We start from the raw sequence: 22,762 nt of genomic DNA on the forward strand, positions 1-22,762 counted from the left end.
CACCTTGTCCAGCTCTTTCATGTGTTGCTATCTTCCTCTATGATTTTCTCACTACATGGAAAATGGTCTTCCCATTTCCTCCACCTGGCCTACTTCTACTTTTCCTTTAAATTCTAGTTCAGGTGTCACCCCCTCACTGAACCTACTCTCTGGCTGGCAGTGGTCATCTCTTCTCTGGTTGTCCTCTGTGCTCCTGTAGCACTGGTCCACTTCTCTGTTACAGCACTTAACATATGCACTGTAATTATTTAACTTTTTATTAAACTACAGTTGACTTGCAGTATTATATTAGTGTCAGATGTACAACATAGTAATTTGGTATTTGGTATAATACAAAGTTATTGTAAAATATTGACTATATTCCCTGTGGTGTACATTACATCCTTGTAACTTATTTATTTTATAACTTGTAGTTTGTACCTCTTATTCACTTTTACCTATTTTGTTCTTTCCACCTACCATTCTCCCCTCTGGTAACCTTTAGTTTGTACTCTGTATCTGTGAGTCTGCTTCTTTTTTCTTATGTTTTTTCATTTGTTTTATTTTGATATTCCACATACAAGTGAAATCATATGGTATTTGTCTTTCTCTGTATGACTTATTTTACTAAGCATAATACCCTCCAGATCCATCTATATTGTTGCAAATGGCAAAATTCCATTTTTTACGGGTGAGTAACGTTTCATTGTGTGTTATCACATCAAACTGCATCCTTCCCCAATTCAATTCTGGATTAATATAGCAAGAGAATCAGAGCTCTGTGATGAAGCTTAACATAAATTTTAACAGATGGCTTTGGCCTTTCTGCATCAGTAAATCTATGTGATGTTATTGTGATATAAACTCATATCTTCTTTATCTATTCATCTACTGACACTTAGGTTGCTTCCATATTGTGGCTATTGTAAATAATGGTGTTATGAACATTGGGGTGAATATCTTTTTGAAGTAATGTTTTCAGTTTCTTTGGATAAATACCCAGGGGTGGATCTGCTGGATCATATGGTAGCTCTATTTTTTAATTTTTTGAGGAAACTCCATACTGTTTTCCAAAGTGTCTGCACCCATTTACATTCCCACCAACAGTGCACAAGGGTTTCTTTTTCTCCACATCCTCACCAACACTTGTTATTTCTTATCTTTTTGATGGTAGTCATTCTGACAGGTATAAGGTGATACCTCACTGTAGTTTTAATTTTCATTTCCCTGAATATTAGTGATCTTGAGCATCTTTTCATGTGCCTGTTGGCCATCAGTATGTCTTCTTTGGAAAAAAAAAAAGCCTATTCAGGGCCTCTGCCCATTTTTAAATCAGGTTGTTTGTTTGTTTTTTGATATTGAGTTATACGGGTTCTTTATATATTGTGGATATTAACCCCTTTTTGAATACATCATTTGCAAATATCTTCTCCCATTCAGAAGATTGCCTTTTTGTTGTTGATGGTTTCCTTCACTGTGCAAAAGCTCTCAAGTTTGATTAGTTCCCATTTGTTTGTTTTTGCTTTTGTGGCCACTGCCTGATGAGACAGATCCCCCAGATTGCTAAGACCAATGCCAAAGAGTGTACTGTCTATATTTTCTTGTAGGAGTTTTATGGTTTCAGATCTTACATTTGAGTCTTTAATCCATCTTGAGTTTACTTTTGTATATGGTGTGAGAAAATAGCCCAGTTTTATTCTTTTGCATGTGGCTGTCCAGTTTACTCAACACTATTTATTATAGAGACTGTCATTTTCCCATTGTATATTCTTGTTTCCTTGATGTAGATTAATTGACCATAAGTATATGGGTTTATTTCTGGGCTCTCTACTCTGTTCCAATGATCTATGTGTCTGTTTTTGTGTCAGTACCTTACTAGTTTGAATACTGTAGCTTTGTAGTATAGCCTGAAGTCATGGAGTGTGATTCCTCTAGCTTTTTTTTTTCTATCTCAAAATTGTTTTGGTGGTTCCATACAAAATTTAGGATTATTTGTTCTAGCTCTGTGAAAAATGCCATTGGTATTTTGATATGGATTGCACTGAATCTGTAGATTGATTTGGGTAGTATGAACATTTTAACAATATTAATTCTTCCAATCCATGAACATGGAATATCTTTCCATTTATTCATATTGTTTTCAATTTCCTTAATCAATGTCTTATAGTTTTCAGAGTTCAGGTCCTTCACCTCTGTGGTTAGATTTATTCCTAGATATTTTATTCCTTTTGATAAAATTGTAAATGGTATTGTTCTCTTGATTTCTCTTTCTGTTAGTTCATTATTAGTGTATAGAATGCAATGGATTTCTGTATATTAATTTTGTATCCTGAAACTATTCTGAATTTATTTATTCATTCTGATAGTTTTTTGTGGAGTTTTTAGGGTTTTCTATATATAACATCATGTCATGTGCAAGTAATAACAGTTTTATTTCTTCCTTTCCAATTTGGAATAATTTGTTTTGTTTTATTGTCTGATTGCTCTAGCTAGGGCTTCCAATACTGTATTAAAAGAAGTGGTGAGAATGGGCATCCTTGTCTTGTTCCTAATCTTAGAGGAAAACATTTTGGCTTTTAACCATTGAGTATGATATTAACTGTGGGTTTGTCATAAATGGTCTTTATTAACTTTAACACATTTCTTAATGCCATGTATGTAATTCAAAGACTAAATTTGCACAACATATGTTCACTTACTTTTGGAATGTTTTTATTTAGACTTTAATATTGCAGCCAAAGATTTATACATATTCTTTCATGTTGCTTTAAAAATAGGGTACCAGAAACTATTCTTAATTTAGTTAGAGCATTACCAAAAATCATTCTAAAATATCCAGAAATATTTCCAGGTTTATATTTCAATAGAACAGACTTAATTATACTTCTAAGAAATAGTTTTGTCATATTGTTTTACATAGAAAATCTTAATGTTTGTATTAAAATATGTCCATTCATTCAAGTAGTGTTTTTTGAGCAGTTACTAAGTGCTAAGGCTTTTGTTGTTGCTACTTTTATAAGTACTTAGGCTACATCAGTGAACAATAAAAATATCCTGCTCTTATGAGGCTTACACTCTAAGGAAGAAAAGACAGAAAGTAACCAATAACATAATTGTAATAAATCAGTGGTGTGTTAGAAGGCAATATATGCTTTGAAAAACAAAATAAAATGCAGAACAAAGGGAATTAGGAATACTGGTTTGGAGTAGAAGACGCAGTTTTAGTAGGGATTGTTAGGTTAAGTCTCAGTGAGGATGTGATACTTGAACAAACTCTTGGGGATGATCAGGGAGGTGACCACACAGATGTCTGTGGGAAGAGCATCTAGGCAATAAGAACAGACATTGCACAAACACTAAGACGAGAGAATGTTTGTTATGTTCTAAGAACAGCAAGAAGGCCAATACACACAGAAATACTAAACAACATAAGGACTATTAACAGAAAAAATAATTAAGGGGCAAATGGTGTAGGGTCCTGTCAGTCATCCCAAGATCTTTATTGCTTACTCAGTGGGAAAGGGAGTTATTGCAGGCCTTTGATTAGAGGAGTAAGAGGACCTGATTTTGACTTTAAATGCCTCTGACTGCAGTGTTGTGAGTAGACTCTAGGTGATGAGGGTGAAAGCAAAGAGGCAATTTAAGAAAGAACTGCATGAATTCAGGCAAAATATATTGGAGCCTGGGACTAGGCTGGAGAAGACTTCAGGTGAAACAAACTTAGTGGGAAGGAGGTTGAGGAGTTCAGGAGATTGCATGTTAAGTTTAGGATGGTTCTGAAACATCCACCAGAGAGCCACACAGGCAGTTATAAATACATGTCTGAGTGGGTTTGGTGCTGTCTGGTGATCACTAGCAAAAAAACGGTAGTTAGAGCCATATGATATGATGAGATCTTGAAGCCCAGGTTATTTCTACGTCAAGAGGTAAGGGAGAATAAAGAGACCAGCAAAGATCTATGGAGAGAATTTTCCAGTGGGGTAGTATAAAAGCCGATAGCATTTGGTGTCCTAGAAGCAATGTCCAGAAGGCATATGAGGGAGAAGGAAGTGATTAACTGTGCCAAAAACTGGTTATCAGTAGATTATAACCTATCGTTCAAGCACTGACAGTGACAGATGGGGCAGACAATAACACTTTTGGTTGAAGGAAAAGGAATCAAAATCCAGTTGAAATGGGTTTGAGAGAGAATAAAAGAGGAGGAATTAGGGAGATTAAGCATAAGTATGTTTTCAAGATTTTTGTGTTTTGTTTGGTAAAGGAGAGAGAAGGCAGGACAAGTTGCTTCAAGAGAAAAACAATAGGAAAAATAATACCGTGCTTGTGGAGCAGGGCAAGAACACTGAAAATAACTGATGATGTAGGAGTGATAGGAGAAGTTAGCTGAAGCATCGATCTTGTAAGCTCAGTGTAAGAGGGGATGGAGGAATAGATTATTAATTGTGTTCTGGGACCCAACTTCCAACGTGTTTTGGGAAGGTTTTCCCGCCGACATCAACAAGTGAATCTCCAGCCTCTTGACTGGGTGTCCTACAGTTCAACTCAGTTTCATTCCATCCTGACAGTATCTATGTGGAGATCGTACCAGATTCCCCAGGTAAAGGGTTCAGTCCAACAAGACTCCCCCCAGTCCCCGGTCCTCCACTTCAAATGTCAGCCGCTGCTGCCGAGGTTGTCACCTGTGCTTCTGACTGACCAGCTATAGATTGGAGGTTTCCATGACCCCCTCCTCCTGTTACAGTTATTTGCTAGAGCAGCTCACAGAGCTCAGAGTAGCATTTTACTCTCTGGATCCCCTGCTTACTATAAAAAAATTTAACTCAGCAACAGTCAGATGGAAGACATGCACAGACAAGGTATGGGAAAAGGGTGTAGGTTTTCTGTACCCTCTCCAGGTGTGCCTCTCTCCATGCATCTCCAGGTGTTCACTAAACTGGAAGCTCTGGTCCTTTTTATTTGTGTGTTTCTTTGTTGCTGTACAATACATTCCTATGACTTAACTTTTGGGTTTTTATGGTGGCTTCATTACATAGGCTTGGTTGATTAGATCATTAACTATTGGTGATTGATCCAACCTCCACAGAAGTTGGGATGGGACTGAAAGTTCCAACACTCTAATCACATGGCTGGTTCTCCTGGAAACCAGCCCTCATCCCTGGGTACCTCCACAAGTCACCTCATTCAAAAAATAAAACACAGCTTTATTACGCTCATAAATTTAGGAAATTCCCAGGATTTTAGGCACTCTGAGTCAGAAACCGGGAGGAAGACCAAATATATATTTCTTATAAATCACAATATCACATTTATGCTTAGTTGGGTGAAATAAGGTGGGAAGTCAAGATATAGATATGCAAATAGGTACAGATTTGGTGGTTCCTTCTACCATTTGGTAGTTTCTTCTGACTGCTTCAATTTTCTCAGTGAAATAGGAAGCAAGATCATTTTTTGAGAATGATAATGGGGAGGAAGTTTTAGAGGATCTAGGGAACCGGAAAAGATGTGAAATAGATGTTTAAGAGCACGTGAAAGGAAATGGGTTAGGGAAGTGTATGATTGTTAGCCATCTTTAGGAGAAAATTGCCACATTATAACCATGAAATCAAAATGAGAAGAGCAGGCATGGTCTTTTTTTTCGTGTGTATACATACACACACACATATTCAGATTCAGCAGAGTCTAGGTGGAAATTTAGACTTAGATTTGAGGTTTTGCCAAGAAAATGTTAATGAATAGAGAGAACGCCAGGATATTTGAGGGTGAATGCAAAAGATTGATTTGAATTATTGGTCATGGGTTTAAATTAAGAAAGTAAGAAAAAGGATGCAAATTGGGTGAGTGAATGTGAAAAGATAATAGGATCAGTGGATTGGATGTTCTGGTGGGACAGATGTTACTGGAATTTGTACACTATATTGAGTGAGCTGTGTGGAGTCAAGTTTGTGAAACTGAGATTATTGCAGTTATTGGTAATGACCTTGACATGGGTCTAAGTGGTGGAGGTGCTATGAGGGACATGAGATTTGGAGTAGAAGAGTCCCTGGGGCTAAGAACCAGGATATTAGAAAAATCATCTAAAGGGTGATGAAATCTCAAAAAATGTTGGAGGAGTGACCGTGTATCTTTTAATATTTGTAAAATAGCAAATTGACATTCATTTTATCACATTAAATCCCAAAGGTATTGAATTTTAAAACAAATATATCAATGTATTGATATACTTGATTATACGTTTGGAAAGAAGGGATTTTAAAAGTAGGGGCATCCTTTGAATCACTAAACAGCAAGTTTAGTGTACAATAATTGGCATTAAAGAAATTTTAAAAGATTAAAAAAAATATTTTATGAAGAAAAGGAGAGAAATAGTGTTTAATTTCATTTTTAAGGTTATTCACAGTTTAGCTATGCAGGGATATATTGCAGTGTTTCGAAAAAGCTATCTTATTAAATGCTGTTTGATAACTTCATTGAATCATTACATCTCCCTAAAGTGAGAGTTTGAATGCAGTTTCATCAATCGATACTGAAATCATTATCTCTGTTGCCTGTGACCTTTCCTTATTATATCATATTTCTAGTTAGCCCTCCATAGAATTCAGTCTATGTTGTAGAAACCAAGGAGTGGGTTAAACTTTGAGGAGTGTAGGACCTATTGATTCTTTGCATTTCTGTATACAGTTCCCTATGGGGGCTGTAAAGATGGACTTTTGACTAAGAGTGTTGTACAAGCTGGGACTGGAGGACAGATGCCAATGTGGGACTGGCCTCAAACATAAAGCGTAAGAGGAGACAGAGGTAATGACTGTGAGAAGAAAGAGATGTACAGGGGATCAATGGTTGTGAGTAAAGACACGGGAAAGGGAATGGAAGTGGGGCAGGACGTCTGACACTATAAAGAATGGAGAAAGACAAAAGGAGTACAGCAAAAGAGGGTTTTCTTAACTCTGACTCTCTGACCCTCACTTCCAAGCTTGCTATTTATGTCTCATGCTGCTGGCAAAAAATGTTAGTAACCTATATCAGAGTACAAGTTGACCTAGAATTTAAGTTCTGCTTTTTTTTTTTTTTTTCTTTAATAAAAACATAACCCCTCCTATTCTACCAGAGGGACCCTACACTGCTTCAACGCATGGCTGGTCCTTAAAGCACAGAATTTTACTAGAGGAATCAACCCTTCCTTTCAAAGAATCAAAGTAGACAGGATGAGAAACCTGAAGTTTAGAACAATGTTTTGGCTTGAAAACAAATCAGCCTCTTAGCCCATTATTTAGATATATTATAGTTATGATATTTGATATTTATATTATTTTAAACATTAAATGTCTCTTTTCTCATTCCCAATATCCTCACATCATTTACGTCTTCCTCTTCTTTTTCTTACATAGATTGTACCTTTTTACGTTCCTTTTGAAAAACTGACAAAAGAGCCTGAATAATAATGTTTTAATTGGGAAATAATGCACTATAATATGGACTCTGATATTGGTAGAATGTTCTAATTTGCACAATAAAATGCTTCCAATAATTTAATGTAATATATGGAGCCCTCAGAAGGAAGTAAGCTTTATTCATCTGGATTCATAAAGGCAAGTTACTTATAGTTCTTTTTTTCCTTTTGATGATAATCAAATATTTAAATACAGGAATGATTAATAACTCTAACTCAGGACTTGATGACTATAATAACAAGATTGAAAAAGATTACTGGAACCATACAATTTTACACACATATACAACTTATATAATAGTGGCAAGTCCTCTTTATTAAGGAACCAGAATGATTCTTACCACTGGAGAAGATGAATCATCTTTGTAGAACTTCTACGTTTTACCTTAAGCTCTTTGCTTAAACTTTTTCCTAACGTGTTTTGAGTTTGTAGCAAACAAAGAAAAACATTGCTTCTTTCTAATGTTTCTGCAAATGCTAGGTCGACATCCTCTATTATCTGCTTTTCCATGCTCATTGGATTAGACTTTTTTTGTCCTCTCTGACCATGAATTCCTTTATTTTGACCTGTCACTCTTTTGAATGATTTCTCCCCATGTGGTGATCATAAGAGGCATTTTAAAGACTCTTTGGTGGATAGCTTCTCTATATTGGAAGCTTGAAAAACAGGAAAGATCCAAAAAGTAAGTTGGCAACAGCAGCAACTTGCAAATTTACTGTTATTAAGAGGATTTCTTAAATCTCTTATTATGATTACCTATTTTAGAGCATTGGAAAGAAAAGTTTGAATCCAGTTTAAGCCTTTTTATGCAAATCTTCCTTTGCCAATAACAATTTTCATGCCTCATCTACTGAACTTGGCACCTAGAACCCCTTCCCTGACCCATCCTAGGGGAGGAAGATGGAAATAGACTCCAATGGCACACTTAAATAATGGTTCTAGCTCAAATTGTATCATGAACAATAATAAAACAGGCTTTGAAGTTAAACTACCCCTCCAAAAGTAGAATCTGGTTCATAAAATACGTTTTCCTAAATAAGAAAGTCTTTGATCCAGTATAAGTTAGAGCACTCCCACTAGTGGGTGGGTCTTCCCAGGAAAGAAGTCAGTGGGATACACCCTAATACGCCTCCTCATCCTGGCTTCTTATATACTTGCTTTGCGAGGGATGGCTGTGGTGATCACAGGAGCTGGGAGACGTACTGTGGCTATTGTGAGCAGTTGGGTGTTTTATGTTATCCTCATTAGGAATTCACCTGGAAAATAAGTCCTCCTCCATCAGTCATCTTTGCCTTGGAGACAGGTGTACCAACACTGCCAGACATGCTCCGGAAGGAGCCGTTAACCTGGCATTGTCAGCAGACCGTACGCATCCAGAGGGGAAGCAAGCTTGGGTTCAAGCAGCTTTCTGTCAAGGAACCCCGTAAACCAGTGCTTCTTAAATTAAACTGTGCACAGGAATCGCTTTGAATATTGTTAAGAATGCGGGACCAGCAAGTGTAAGATGGGGCCTCACCTGCGTTTCCAACAAGCTTCTAGGCGATGCCAGGGCTGCTGGTTTGTTGATATAATGTAAGTAACAAGGTTCTCAATGGACTCGAGATAACTTCTTTGTGTTTCTCCAATAAATGGGCTTCTTTTCCTTAAGTGACGTGAAGTGAAAAGTCGTGCATTTGCCTTAACCATACAGGTGGGCTAAGGAGAACAGTATCAGGATGTCCATCAATCAGTTGGTAATTTTCCAACACTGATGAGTCACCGTGTGCCACATTGTGTGGGTTATAGTACAGACATCATATAACTGAACTGGGGCATTTTGAGAACAAAAGGAAGCACTTTTAATAACGATGCTGAGACTATAAGCAACCCGGAAAATACAGATAGCTCACCCTACTAAGAGTGACAAATGCTAAAGAACTCTGGGTAATTTATTTCGGCTTTACCATACAGAGAATCAAGTTTAAAAATGACCCTTGTAGCTACTGTTCTTTTGCAGAACAGCTTAGGAACATTGCTGCTTTCTTTCCTCATATATTTTTATAAATGTATCCTCAGATAGAAAGGAATTTTAAAAAATACATCCCTTTATAAACCCGTCTTTCTGAAAACACGTAAAAAATATGATTTGACCAAGGCTTTATTGGGCTTAGTAGCATGAGATTATTTCAGCTTGTATAATAGTCGATTGAAATGGTAATTTTCTGGAAGATTTGGGTTGACATTGCCCTACATTCACTAAGACAAATATGAATATTGTTTTCCATGTTCAAGCTAAAATACGATGTGTTTTGACGCACCATTGACAAGTGTTGTTCAGCCTTAATCCCGATGATAATTGCCTCTGATGACGAAGACCCGCTGTTGTCTTTTTACACAGGCGGGTAGATGGTGTCCTGGTTATGTGACTGGCATCACTAATGTGTTTAATGTATTTTATGGCTGGTCGTCATTGGTTCTGCACAGGAAGTTTGCCCCTTGTAGGGGATATCTCTTAATTTCACAATAAATATTGATCTACATTCTGCCAGTTTTAAGAGCTTGGCCTTATAGACAAACTTGAGTGCTCATATTTTGCGTTGGGCACCGAGGATTTTACTATAAGTTCACGGTTCTTAAACAAGATTTGTTTAAAAATCATCTTCATTTTATCTCAAGTGATTTACTTTTAAATCCTCTGACTGAATTTTATGTGTGTGGAATTGCTGTACATCAACTTTAATATCACACTATAATGCACGGTTTTAAAATTCTTTGACTCTTAAGAGAAACGGTAGAAGCCGAACTCAGTTACCTGCAGGTGGGCTGTCACTAAAATAAGAGAAAGCCTGTTTTTTTTCCCGGTATAATTAACTAGCTTGAAGCTGGCATACAGTAATTTGTCAGCTAGAGATATACCTTTCTTAACCCTTTTTAAAATATAGATTTCATATGTAAATTTAAGATGTTGGCTACTTAAATTGGTAGTTCAATTTGTTTGTTGTTTTAGAACTATATAGTTTTCTTAAATCTGCAATGACTAGTTTAAATAAAGCTGCCCCAAAGAAAATATTCCTTCTCATCTTTATACTGTTTCTTGTATAGGCAACTGAGTAATTAAAACGTTTTTTCAGGCCCTCAATTTATCCATTCTTTTCCCATAAATTACAAAAACAAACAAACAAACAAAAAAACCATGAAGTGATATTTTGGTAAGAACTGAAGACTTTTGTCCTTTATAATGTAAAACTATTATATATGTAGATATATTTAAATCATATACATGTGTTTTTAAATAATAATGTAAAATAAGTAGATGAAAATGGATGATCTAAACTCCCACTGGTTAACCAACCAAAACATCCAATCTTTATTTAAAGTTACTTAAAATATACTTATCAAGTTTCTTCATTTTTTTCTCAAGTGAATTACTTTTATATCTCCTGACAGAATGCTATGCTTATGTCAAGCTATTACACTCTATTTATCTCTATATTAACAAATTCTCATTCTTAAATTATTTTTCCCCTTGACTTATATTCCAGAAATAAAAGCAAGTTCTTTGCCCTATCAATATTTATGTTTACCTAGTAGTGAAGTTGTTCAGTTCTTTAGTTTATCTAGAAAAAAACAGCTTGCCCAAATCCAAAATTAATTTACTGTTTTTATGAGATTCTAGATTTTTAAAGTTTAACAAAGATTTTCTTTGCTTAAGTTCATTTTTCATTATGTTTTTAGTTTCTAACTTTTTGTTTTGAAATAAAATCAGACACAGTTAATTTGCAAAAGCTATTACAAGGGATCTCCATATACCCACCACCAGTCCTCAAATACTAATGCCTTCCATAATCATAATTCAGTTATCAAAACCAGAAAGTTAACAATGACACAACTCTATAAACTACTTTTACAGAATTTATTAAAAATTCACCAACTGTCCTTCCAATTGTTCTTTTTCTGGATCAGAATATACTCTAGGATAATATTGTATTTAGTTGTTATGTCTCCTTCCAATCTAGGATAGTTTCTTATCTTTGTCTTTCAGGACCATCTTAGTTTTATAAGTTCTGAACAGTCATTTTGGAGAATGTCCATCAATCCGTCTTGTTTGATGTTTCCTCATGACTAAACTCAAGTTATGTACTTTTGACAAGATTACAACAAAAGTGATGACCCACATTTCTCAGTGTATCATATCACCATGATGTTGATTTGTTTCATTTTGGGCGTTAATTTAATTTTTATCACTTTGTATAATGAGTGTGGTCCAAGTTTCTACACTATGAAGTTACACTATCCCCTTTGTAATTAGAAAGGATGTACTGGGGAAATATTTGAAACTATGTAAATATCCTTTTTTCATCCTACTTAACCCACAAAGTTCAGTATGTATCCATGGTTCTTGCCTGAAACAATTATTATTGTGTTTGCCAAATGGTGATGCTTATTTAATCATTCATTCAAAGTTATTTGCACAGTGTATTGCAAAGTAGTCTCTTATGATTTTTAAAAATATTTTCTCTTTAAATGACTGTTTCCCCTTTGACATTACTCATTTTCGCGTTTGTACTTTCTCATTTTCTTTCCTGAGCAAATTATACGGTAATCTGTTTCATTGGTTACTTAAAAAAAAACAAAAAAACAAAAAAAACAAACTAAACCCAAAACAGGATTTTAATGTATTAAATAGGTCTATTATATTTCTTTCTCTATTTCATTAGTTTTTAAAATTCTTTTTAAAATTACTTCTTCCATTTTGCTTTTGTTTGATTTACTTATTCCTTTCTTATTTTTAAGCTCACAATTATATTCAATTTATTGCAAATTAAAATTTTAATTAAAAATTTTATAAAATACTAACATTTTATTGTTAATTTAATGCCTTAATTTTTACTAAAAACGTTTTTAGTGCTATGAATTTTCTTCTGATCATTGCCTTGACATATATCATAAATACAGGTAATTTATTTTACTTTCCTTTTTACCTTAGTCATTTAGTATTGGGCAATTTAATTTCCTTTTTGCTTTTGATTCAGTTGATGGTTTCCAGATTTGTTAATACTTTCTAGTTTTATTCTATTTTGATGAGATATTGCTATTTAATAAGACTACTTTATGAAATCCAGGTATTTTCTGTGCATGACAATATATGATGAATTTTGTAAATGTCTTATGAGTGCTTAAGAAGAAGGTATCTTTTTAATTATCAGGGTGTAAAGTTTGATAGACATCAGTAAAATCCACCATATTGAGTATGTTGCTTAGGTCTTCTATATACTTATTTATTTTTGTTCACCCAACTTGTCTTATTTTGAGAAAGATATATGAAAATCACCTATTACTAATGTGTTTTTATCTTCCTCTTTACTTCTCCTGTAATTTCTTTGTTATATCTTCCTTCTGAATGGTGAGTTTTAACATTAAAATATGCCTTTCTTTGTCAGGTTTAATGTATTTTTTGACTTGATTTCTAGTCAGGATCACTATACCTCCTTTCTTATGTCTCCATTTACCTTTGTCCTTTTCTAATTTTAGCCTTTCAGAATCCATTTGTTTTAAGTACATTTTTAGTGCACAGAGTAATACTGAATGTTACATTGTGAACCAAATTGAAAACATTTTTCTTTTACTAGGTGAGTTACTATGTTCTCAACTCTGTCAAGATATTTTATAATTATCTGTGTTATATTTGCTATGTTTCTTTATCTACATGTATTTTTTTAACTTACCTAATTTTTGATAATTAAGAAGGTTCTTATTGTGTTGTATTTACATGGTTTTTACTAGCAGTTTTTTACTCTAGTATTTTTACTGTAGTATGTACATAATTTTAAGGCTTTTAGACCCCTGTTTTATTATTCAATGTTTTACAATTTAGTTTGTCAGTTTTTTTAATCCTTTATTCACACCAATTGTCTGTATAACAACAATCAATGAGATTCTTCTACTCTGTTGTTTTCTTCTCCCCTTTTCCATTTTTAATTGCAATGTTTCTACAATGTGGCCACATATAATACTCATATAGGGGCTTCTCTGGTGGCGCAGTGGTTGGGTGTCTGCCTGCCAATGCAGGGGACACGGGTTCGAGCCCTGGTCTGGGAGGATCCCACATGCTGCGGATCAACTGGGCCCGTGAGCCACAACTACTGAGCCTGCGCGTCTGGAGCCTGTGCTCCGCAACGGGAGAGGCCGCGACAGTGAGAGGCCCGCGCACCGCGATGAAGCGTGGCCCCCGCTTGCCGCAACTGGAGAAAGCCCTCGCACAGAAATGGAGACCCAGCACAGCCAAAAATAAATAAATAAATTTATATATAAAAAAAAAAAGCAAAGCCCAAGAGGATTAAAAAAAAAAAAAATACTGTTTAAAAAAAAAACTCATATAATAGTATTCTACACTTTTCCCATCTTTTTCTAGTCTTATAATTACACACGTGTACACACACATATGCCCGGAGGCACTGAAGATTTATTCTTCACTGTTGGAGTCAAGTCGTTTTCTAGAATAAGTGTCGAAATTGAAGTTTTGGGTTAATTTACTTATTTACTCAATTCAGCCCTTCAATAGGTATATTCAGGTCTTCTTTTATTATTGCAAAGTTTTTTTGGATTACAGTTTTAAAACATTAAGTTGTTTTAGTTTTCTTCATGGACTGGTGTTATACAAATGTTATTCCTTCTTTGCTTGTATTAACATTTCCACCACTTTTTCTCTGACCCATTTTAGTCCTTCCCTTATCTCAATTTCATTCTCTTGGTCATTTTCTTGACTTTTTTCAACAGTCTTATTATGCTTCCATTTGAGTTAAACATCCCTTGGTCACTATGTACTTTAGTAATTATTTCTGAGATAATTTTGTATTTTATTCCACTTTGTTCTTTTTCATATCTTAATTCTTACTCATTTCTTTTTTTTATTTTTTGCATTTCTAGCTCAAGTTTTTTGTTTGTTTTGTTTTTTAATCTTCAAATGTTTGCTTGATTGTATTTCATTCAGTTTCCAGTGTCCTGTATTTTTTTGCTGTTTTTTTTTTTCACTTTTAAAATTATTCTATTTTATTATTCTTTTTAAAATTCTGCTTCATGTTTATTTTCTTGGGGGCAAGGAAGGGAGGATTCCTTAACTGAAGAGTGTTGTATCTCATTTTTCAAAAATGTGTTACACTTTTGCAGAGATTTAATCTCTTTTCTGTTTATTTTTAAAATTTGATATGATTTCCAAGACTCTGTCCAATGAAGCCCTCTTCTGTAAGTGTGGTAAAGTCACCTTCTTTAGTTTGATACTTTTGTTGGTGATGATGAAACTTGTGTTATCTGATTTTTTATTCTCTTTTTGTCTTGATGAACCTTAAATTTCATTTTTTGCTTCATCACCCCTTTACTACCAAGTTGCCAATGAGTTCCTCTCACTTCTTTCTTTCTTCCCTCTGAGAAGCTATGCGGTTCAAAGACCAGTGTTTCAAATCACAGGTACCTTTTAGTTTCTTCTTGGTCCTCTGTGCTCTGCTGGGTCTTACTTTTGTGTTTTCACACTTAAGGTAGACTTTTTCTTTCTATCTGTGGTGGTATATTAACCCTTGGCCTGTTGTTTGCTTCCTCTTCCTTTCTGCCATTTTTCTTATCCTGTCCTTGTTTTATGCAAAGGCATGGGGCAAGATAGGTACGTGAGAGTTTGCTTGATATTTGGTGTGATTTCTTTTTTTAAATCACAGATTTTTGAAGTTTGTGCATTCTTTGTTTTCACATTTTGCTGAGGGCTTGCATGTGTGTGTGTGTGTGTGAGAGAGTGTGTGTGTGTTTTACTTGTTGCTTTTTTGTTGTTGTTGTTTTGTTTTGTTTTTGGAGAAAATATTGGGAGATGTGGACCTAAGCAACTGCCCTTGTCTTCAGCTACTTGGAAGCCCAACATAACTTGATTTCTAATTTCAGTGTGTCACAGTTAGAAGTATTGAAATATAATTAATGATTTCCATCCAGTGTTTGGAATGGCTGTTTTTCCCATGATAAATAACTATAATACAAATACTAACAAACTAAGTTTCTATTAACCCTGAGAAATCTCAGCAGTTAAACTTGGAGGTCATATTTGGTACAGAATGATTTCAGAACATATTTAGCTCTGGAGTCAGCTGACTGATTTCATATCAACTACTTAGCATTGTGTTGCCTTAAGGTAGTTCTTCACTTTTTATCATTTTCATTTGCTCAATAAAATGAGAAGAGTAATGTTCCCAACTTCACAGGGTTGTTAACATGGCATAAAGAAGAAAATGCAAATAAATCAATTAAATTCATCTCTGACATAAAATCATTGTTCACAAAAGTTAACCCTTCTTACTGATATTGAAGCACATTGGAAAATATGTCTTCATTTCTACATCAATATAATTTTTCTCACTTAAGATGCCAGTTATTTATCATTTAAAAATACTGGTACTTAATATGATTTTATTCCTTATAGTCTCAGAACCTAATTTTACTCCTTAAATTACTCTGATTAGCCAGTGCTGTTAAATAACTGTTATAATTTTTCATTAAGTTAAGGCTTATAAATTTAAAAATCACTACTATTTGTGTGTGGGGTGATAAGTAGCATTGATTTAAAATGTAGATGCATGCAGAGCTATTGATGGTTATGTTAGCTGCAAACTATTCTCTGTTCTTTCAATAAAGCAAACTTCTTTAGAATATCCAGTTAAGAAATGGTTCTGAGGAATTAGTTAACAAAATGCATTCAAAACATATTTCTTTATGAAAATTTAAGCTGGAAGATGGAACAGTAAGAAGCATTTATAAAGATTCCCAAAGAACTTTACGTAATTACTTGTTATCAACCTGAGTTATATTTTATGGAATAGAGGTTTTAAAATGTTTGTGTATTTCCAGAAAAGTATAGATAAGAGGTACCAAAGAATATCTCTTGTCACAGTGAGATTTAAAAAATAATACTTTGATTAACTGAGCAGGATTTCCTGCCTCTAGAGTCTGTTTCTCCTTTCAGTAGAATTCCCGTTATTTTGCATGTTTTCTAGTATAAAGAATACATGTATATGTATACATGATTCACTTTGCTGTACACCTGAAACTAACACAACATTGTAAATCTACTATACTCCATTAAAATTTTTTTAAAAAAAGAGTACATGGGAGATGTGGAGAAAATATTTCATTCACTTGCACTTGTATGTATCTAATTAACATGGTTATTTATAAACAATATGCAAAGAATGCTATCAGGTGATATGGGACAATACAGCAATAACTTCAATTGTTTAGAGCTTATCATAACAAAAACATTTTGGGCTGGAGAATACTATTATTGACACTATTTAGAATTGCCAGTGCATAGTGATGATAAAAATTAGGCTGATTTTGGTTGACATTATTTTGTTTTTTAATTCTCTTTAGACAGTTTCCCTCCTTATTGCCTACCTTCTGGGTGGACGAGCTTCTATCACCCCCCCATTGTTATGTTCCTGCTGGTGTGATAAAAAAAAAGGTGAGATCTTATTTGCTAGGGATGCAGGTTCCTTGGAGGTGGAATGTATGCACTCAGTTTCCAAGATAGGGAGGGACCGCATTGCAGAGGACCTTGAGTGTCCTACATCTCACAAGTTAACTGCTTAGAAATCCAGAGCAGTTTCAGGAACCTTAATAAATGTAAAGTTCAAAAGAATACATGAATAAATTTTTCCTGATTATCATACAGGTGACATAAACATTCATGTTAGTTCATTTAATTGTAAAGTAGAAGTGGATACTCAGAGCCCTGCTAAAAAAGAATGCTGATTTCCTCACTACAGGTTTTGAAGAGGCGATCTGCATAGACACAATTGGAATATTCATCATGTTGGTGATACAGCATGTAGAGGAGAATCAAAATATTCAGTGGATAACAGTTCTAAAGAATAAAACATCTCAGACTGAAAAATTATACCAGGACTAATACCAGGATATAAGAGGGTCTGTTTCTAATCAGTTAACATTTTATCCAAATTGCCCTTAATCGTGATGATTTTCTGTCCCTTCAGGACTATTCTTTATTTTAATGTGACAATGAATTAATATAAGGCTTTAAAACATGACTAGTTATCTGAACTAATGATTGAGTTGGTAGTTACTCTTTCATCTAACTTAATGTTATGTTTAATGAAGAACATTTATTGCTTAGCGAAATGGTGCAGAAAAGAAATGCAAGCAAAATAACACAAAACAAAACTCCACTATTCCAACATTGGTTATTTTAGCTTGTGCATGATAGTCAATTGCAACTGATTTAGGCCTTACCACCAAAATTTCACTATTTCATTGTAAATAGTAACTTTTCCCCCAGAAACATCTGAGATTTAAAGTATAAAATTCACATTTATTTAGATGGCATCAAGGAAACAAGCCTCTCAGAAATCCCTCACTCAAGAAATATTTGAATGTCACAGCTGATAATTCCACAACTGCCCCTCATTACTGTGTATATTAATCTTTATTGTTATTCTATAAAATCCATGGAGATAGGTGCTTCCCTTATCCTGACAAGCATTGCAATCCATATAATTATTCAATAAATACTTGTGGAATAAACTGATAAACCAGTCTGATTTATATTGGTAGCTGCCCAGGCAACAATGATAAGCTGGGATTACCAAAATTACTTTGGAGGAGCTAACATTATAAATAATATTGATAGATAATAATTTAGCTCTTGCCATGTGCCAGACACTACATGTTTTACACTGTTGACTCATTTAATCTTTGTCACAGTCTTAGGAATATGTCCTAATGGTGATCTTATTTTGCATAAGAGAAAATTGAGACAGGAAGAGGTGGAGTAAACTGACTATAAGTACAATTTTTGCTCTGGGTCTGTTTGCTGAACCAGAAGAGATGGTTGAGAGGCTGAACAACACTTTTCATAGTCTCACTTTGGTAGAGGAAAAGCAGATTGAGGTCCAGATTCTTCCCAGAGTGCAGCCCTGGTAAACTTCCCAGCGTGTATACTGGAAACCTCCAGAGCTCCACTCTGGAGAATGGGTAAACTAGAAATGCACCCTCCTTGGCCACACAGTGCCCCAGATTTAAATCATCTGAGTGACCCAGTAAGTCTCAAGGCTAACGTTGGACTACGATGATGCCAATTTAGAGTCTCTTTAGGCATCTGGCAGAAACAAACATAAATCCTCTCGTTCTAGGCCTCAATTGTTTTTTTTTTTAAATAATGACTTTTTAATGCAAAATCTAGAACACAATCTAGAGTAATCTAAGCATGTGATGATATATGATGACATGAAGGGGAGTCAAAGTAAATAATAAGTAGCAGAAACAGACTACATTCCCTCCAAATAATAAAATCACCATATGCAGACTAAAAAACTCATGGATTTAAAAATGTTAAATTTTCTTTTTCAGCAAAGAAACAGAAAGTATAAGGTATTTTTAGAGTTAAAAAAAAGACCTTATTTAGAAATAATAGAACTGGAAAATATAAAAATAAAAATTATGTATTATATTGATGGTTTAAGACACAATTAAAAAGAAAATGAATGACCTGGAATAGCAATCAGAAGGAAATATCCAAAGTAACAAAGGGAGACCAAATGAGTGAAACAATAAATAAAGTAAAATATCTTGTGAAGTGACATGATAAAAATATCTTATAAAACACCACATAAAAAAAGAGAGGACTAGATGGAGTTAAAGTATTCTAAGGTCATTTACCAGTAAAAGTACCAATTCATATTACTTTGAGATAAGTCCAGGAGGCATGTTGTAACTTCTATAATATATTCATTAATATATTAGGAAATATTAGCAAAGATGTTAAGCTTTTGCAAAGGTAAAAAATTATATTACAGATAAACATTAAAAATAGTCATAAAAAATAATTCCAAACAATTTGAATCTCAAAAAATTAGCACTTACATTAAATATTCATGAACTAGATATCAAGTTAAAGACAAAGATTGTTATATTGAAAAAAAATAACAGTTGACTGGTTACAAGAGACACACCAAAAACATGAGTTTACAAAAATGTTAAAGAATAGATAAAAGTATACCATTTAAATACAACCAAAAGGAAGGTAGTGTCACTAAATTTTTAGCATAAAAATAGACTTCAAGGCAAAACAAAACATTAGCATTAGTTGCTATAAGAACATTAGTAGTTATAATAGTGTCACTTCATGGGGAAAAAAAGTTTTTATTTAACGTGAATACATGAGTGCTAAATGTATATGCAATTAACATGATGGTATCAAAATATATAGGGCAAATATGGTCACAATTATAAGAGAAAATGGACAAATCTTTGTAGAATATTTGATATACTATTTGATATAAAATTTGTAGAATATTTGATATAACAAACAGATAAATATTTTCTTATATCACTGTAGGTAAAAACTGTAGGTGATACACACTTTTCAGTCAGAAAGAAAATGTTAAAAATACTGATTTCAAAATCTCTATATCCACATGTAACTTGTGACCACCATATTACACATTACTAACTCTACACAATTCACATGTGACTCTTCATACTTTATTTTAATTGTCTGTGTTAAATGGGTATCTTAACTCCTTTACTGTAATTTTTGAATGGCATTGGGGCATATATAACCTTGTTAATTAGAGGTGGAAAAGATCATAATTATATTTGGGGTATTTTTCAAGTAGGATTACATGCTCCAATTCTTTTTACGCCCATCTATCCCAGGTGCATGATATTTATATAGCTATACTTTGTTTTATTGTGCTTTGCTTTATTGCATTTCGAAGATATTGCTTTTTTTTTTTTAACAAATTGAAGTTTTGTGGCAACCCTGCATTGTCAGAGGCTAGCTAGCATTTTTTAGCAATAACATATGTTTTAATCAAGATATGTACATTTTTACACCTAAAGCAATTAGAGAAAGAAGAACAAAAAACTCCACAAAGTTAGCAGAAGGAAAAAACTCAAAGATCAGATCAGAAATAAATGAAAAAGAAATGAAGGAAACAATAGCAAAGATCAATAAAACTAAAAGCTGGTTCTTTGAGAAGATAAACAAAATTGATAAACCATTAGCCAGACTCATCAAGAAAAAAAGGGAGCAGACTCAAATCAATAGAATTAGAAGAGAAAAAGGAGAAGTAACAACTGACACTGCAGAAATACAAAGGACCATGAAAGATTCCTAAAAGCAACAATATGCCAATAAAATGGACAACCTGGAAGAAATGGACAAATTCTTAGAAAAGCACAACCTTCTGAGACTGAACCAGGAAGAAATAGAAAATATAAACAGAACAATCACAAGCACTGAAATTGAAACTGTGATTAAAAATCTTCCAACAAACAAAATCCCAGAACCAGATGGCTTCACAGGCAAATTCTATCAAACATTTAGAGAAGAGCTAACACTTATCATTTGCAAACTCTTCCAAAATATAGCAGAGGGGGGAACACTCTCAAACTCATTCTATGAGGCAACCATCACCCTGATACCAAAACCAGAAAAAGGTGCCACATAAAAAGAAAACTATAGGTCAAATCACTGATGAACATAGACGCAAAAATCCTCAACAAAATACTAGCAAACAGAATGCAACAATACATTAAAAGGATCATACACCATGATCAAGTGGGGTTTAGCCAAGGAATGCAAGGCTTCTTCAATATATGCAAATCAATCCATGTGATACACCATATTCACAAATTGAAAGAAAAAAAAACATATGATAATCTCAATAGATGAAGAAAAAGCTTTTCACAAAATTCAACACCGATTTATGATAAAAACCCTCCAGAAAGTAGGCATAGAGGGAACTTACCTCAACATAATAAAGGCCATATATGAGAAACCCACAGCCAACATCATTCTTAATGGTGAAAAACTGAAACCATTTCTACTAAGATTGGGAACAAGACAAGGTTGCCCACTCTCACCAATATTATTCAACATAGTTTTGGAAGTTTTAGTCACAGCAATCAGAGAAGAAAGAAATGAAAGGAATCCAAATTGGAAAAGAAGAAGTAAAACTGTCATTGTTTGCAGAAGACATGATACTATACACAGAGAATCCTAAAGATGCTACCAGAAAACTCCTAGAGCTAAGCAATGAATTTGATAAAGTAGCAGGATGCAAAATTAATGCACAGAAATCTCTTGCATTCCTATACACTAATGAAGAAAAATCTGAAACAGAAATTAAGGAAACACTCCCATTTACCATTCCAACAAAAAGAATAAAATACCTAGGAATAAACCCACCTAAGGAGACAAAAGACCTGTATACAGAAAGCTATAAGACACTGATGAAAGAAATTAAAGATGATACAAACAGATGGAGAGATATACCATGTTTTTGGATTGGAAGAATCAACATTGTGAAAAGGACTATAATACCCAAAGCAGCCTACAGATTCAATGCAATCCTTATCAAGCTACCAATGGCATTTTTCACAGATCTAGAACAAGAGCTTTCACAATTTGTATGGAGACACATAAGCCCCCGAATAGCCAAAGCAATCTTGAGAAAGAAAAATGGAGCTGGAATCAGCCTCCCTGACTTCAGACTGTACTACAAAGCTACAGTAATCAAGACAGTATGGTGCTGGCACAAAAAACAGAAATATAGATCAATGGAACAGGATAGAAACCCCAGAGATAAACCCACACACACATATGGTCACCTTATCTTTGATAAAGGAGACAAGAATATACAATGGAGAAAAGACAGCCTCTTCAATAAGTGGTGCTGGGAAAACTGGACAGCTACACATAAAGGGATGAAACTAGAACACTCCCTAACACCATACACAAAAATAAACTCAAAATGGGTTAAAGACCTAAATGTAAGGCCAGATACTACAAAACTCTTAGAGGAGGATATAGGCAGAACACTCTATGACATAAATCACAGCAAGATCCTTTCTGACCCACCTCCTAGAATAATGGAAATAAAAACAAAAAGAAACAAATGGGACCTAATGAAACTTAAAAGCTTTTGCACAGCAAAGGAAACCATAAGCAAGACAAAAAGACAACCCTCAGAATGGGAGAAAATATTTGCAAATGAAGCAACTGACAAAGGATTAATCTCCAAAATTTACAAGCAGCCCATGCAGCTCAATATCAAAAAAACAAACAACCTAATCCAAAAATGGGCAGAAGACCTAAATAGACATTTCTCCCAAGAAGATATACAGATTTCCAACAAACACATGAAAGAATGCTCAACATCACTAATCATTAGAGAAATGCAAATCCAAACTACAATGATGTATCACTGCACACCGGTCAGAGTGGCCATCATCGAAAAATCTACAGACAATAAATGCTGGAGAGGGTGTGGAGAAAAGGGAACCCTCCTACACTGTTGGTG

Source organism: Balaenoptera borealis (genome assembly GCF_965194805.1).
Source record: "Balaenoptera borealis genome assembly, chromosome: 4".
NCBI lineage: Eukaryota > Metazoa > Chordata > Mammalia > Artiodactyla > Balaenopteridae > Balaenoptera > Balaenoptera borealis.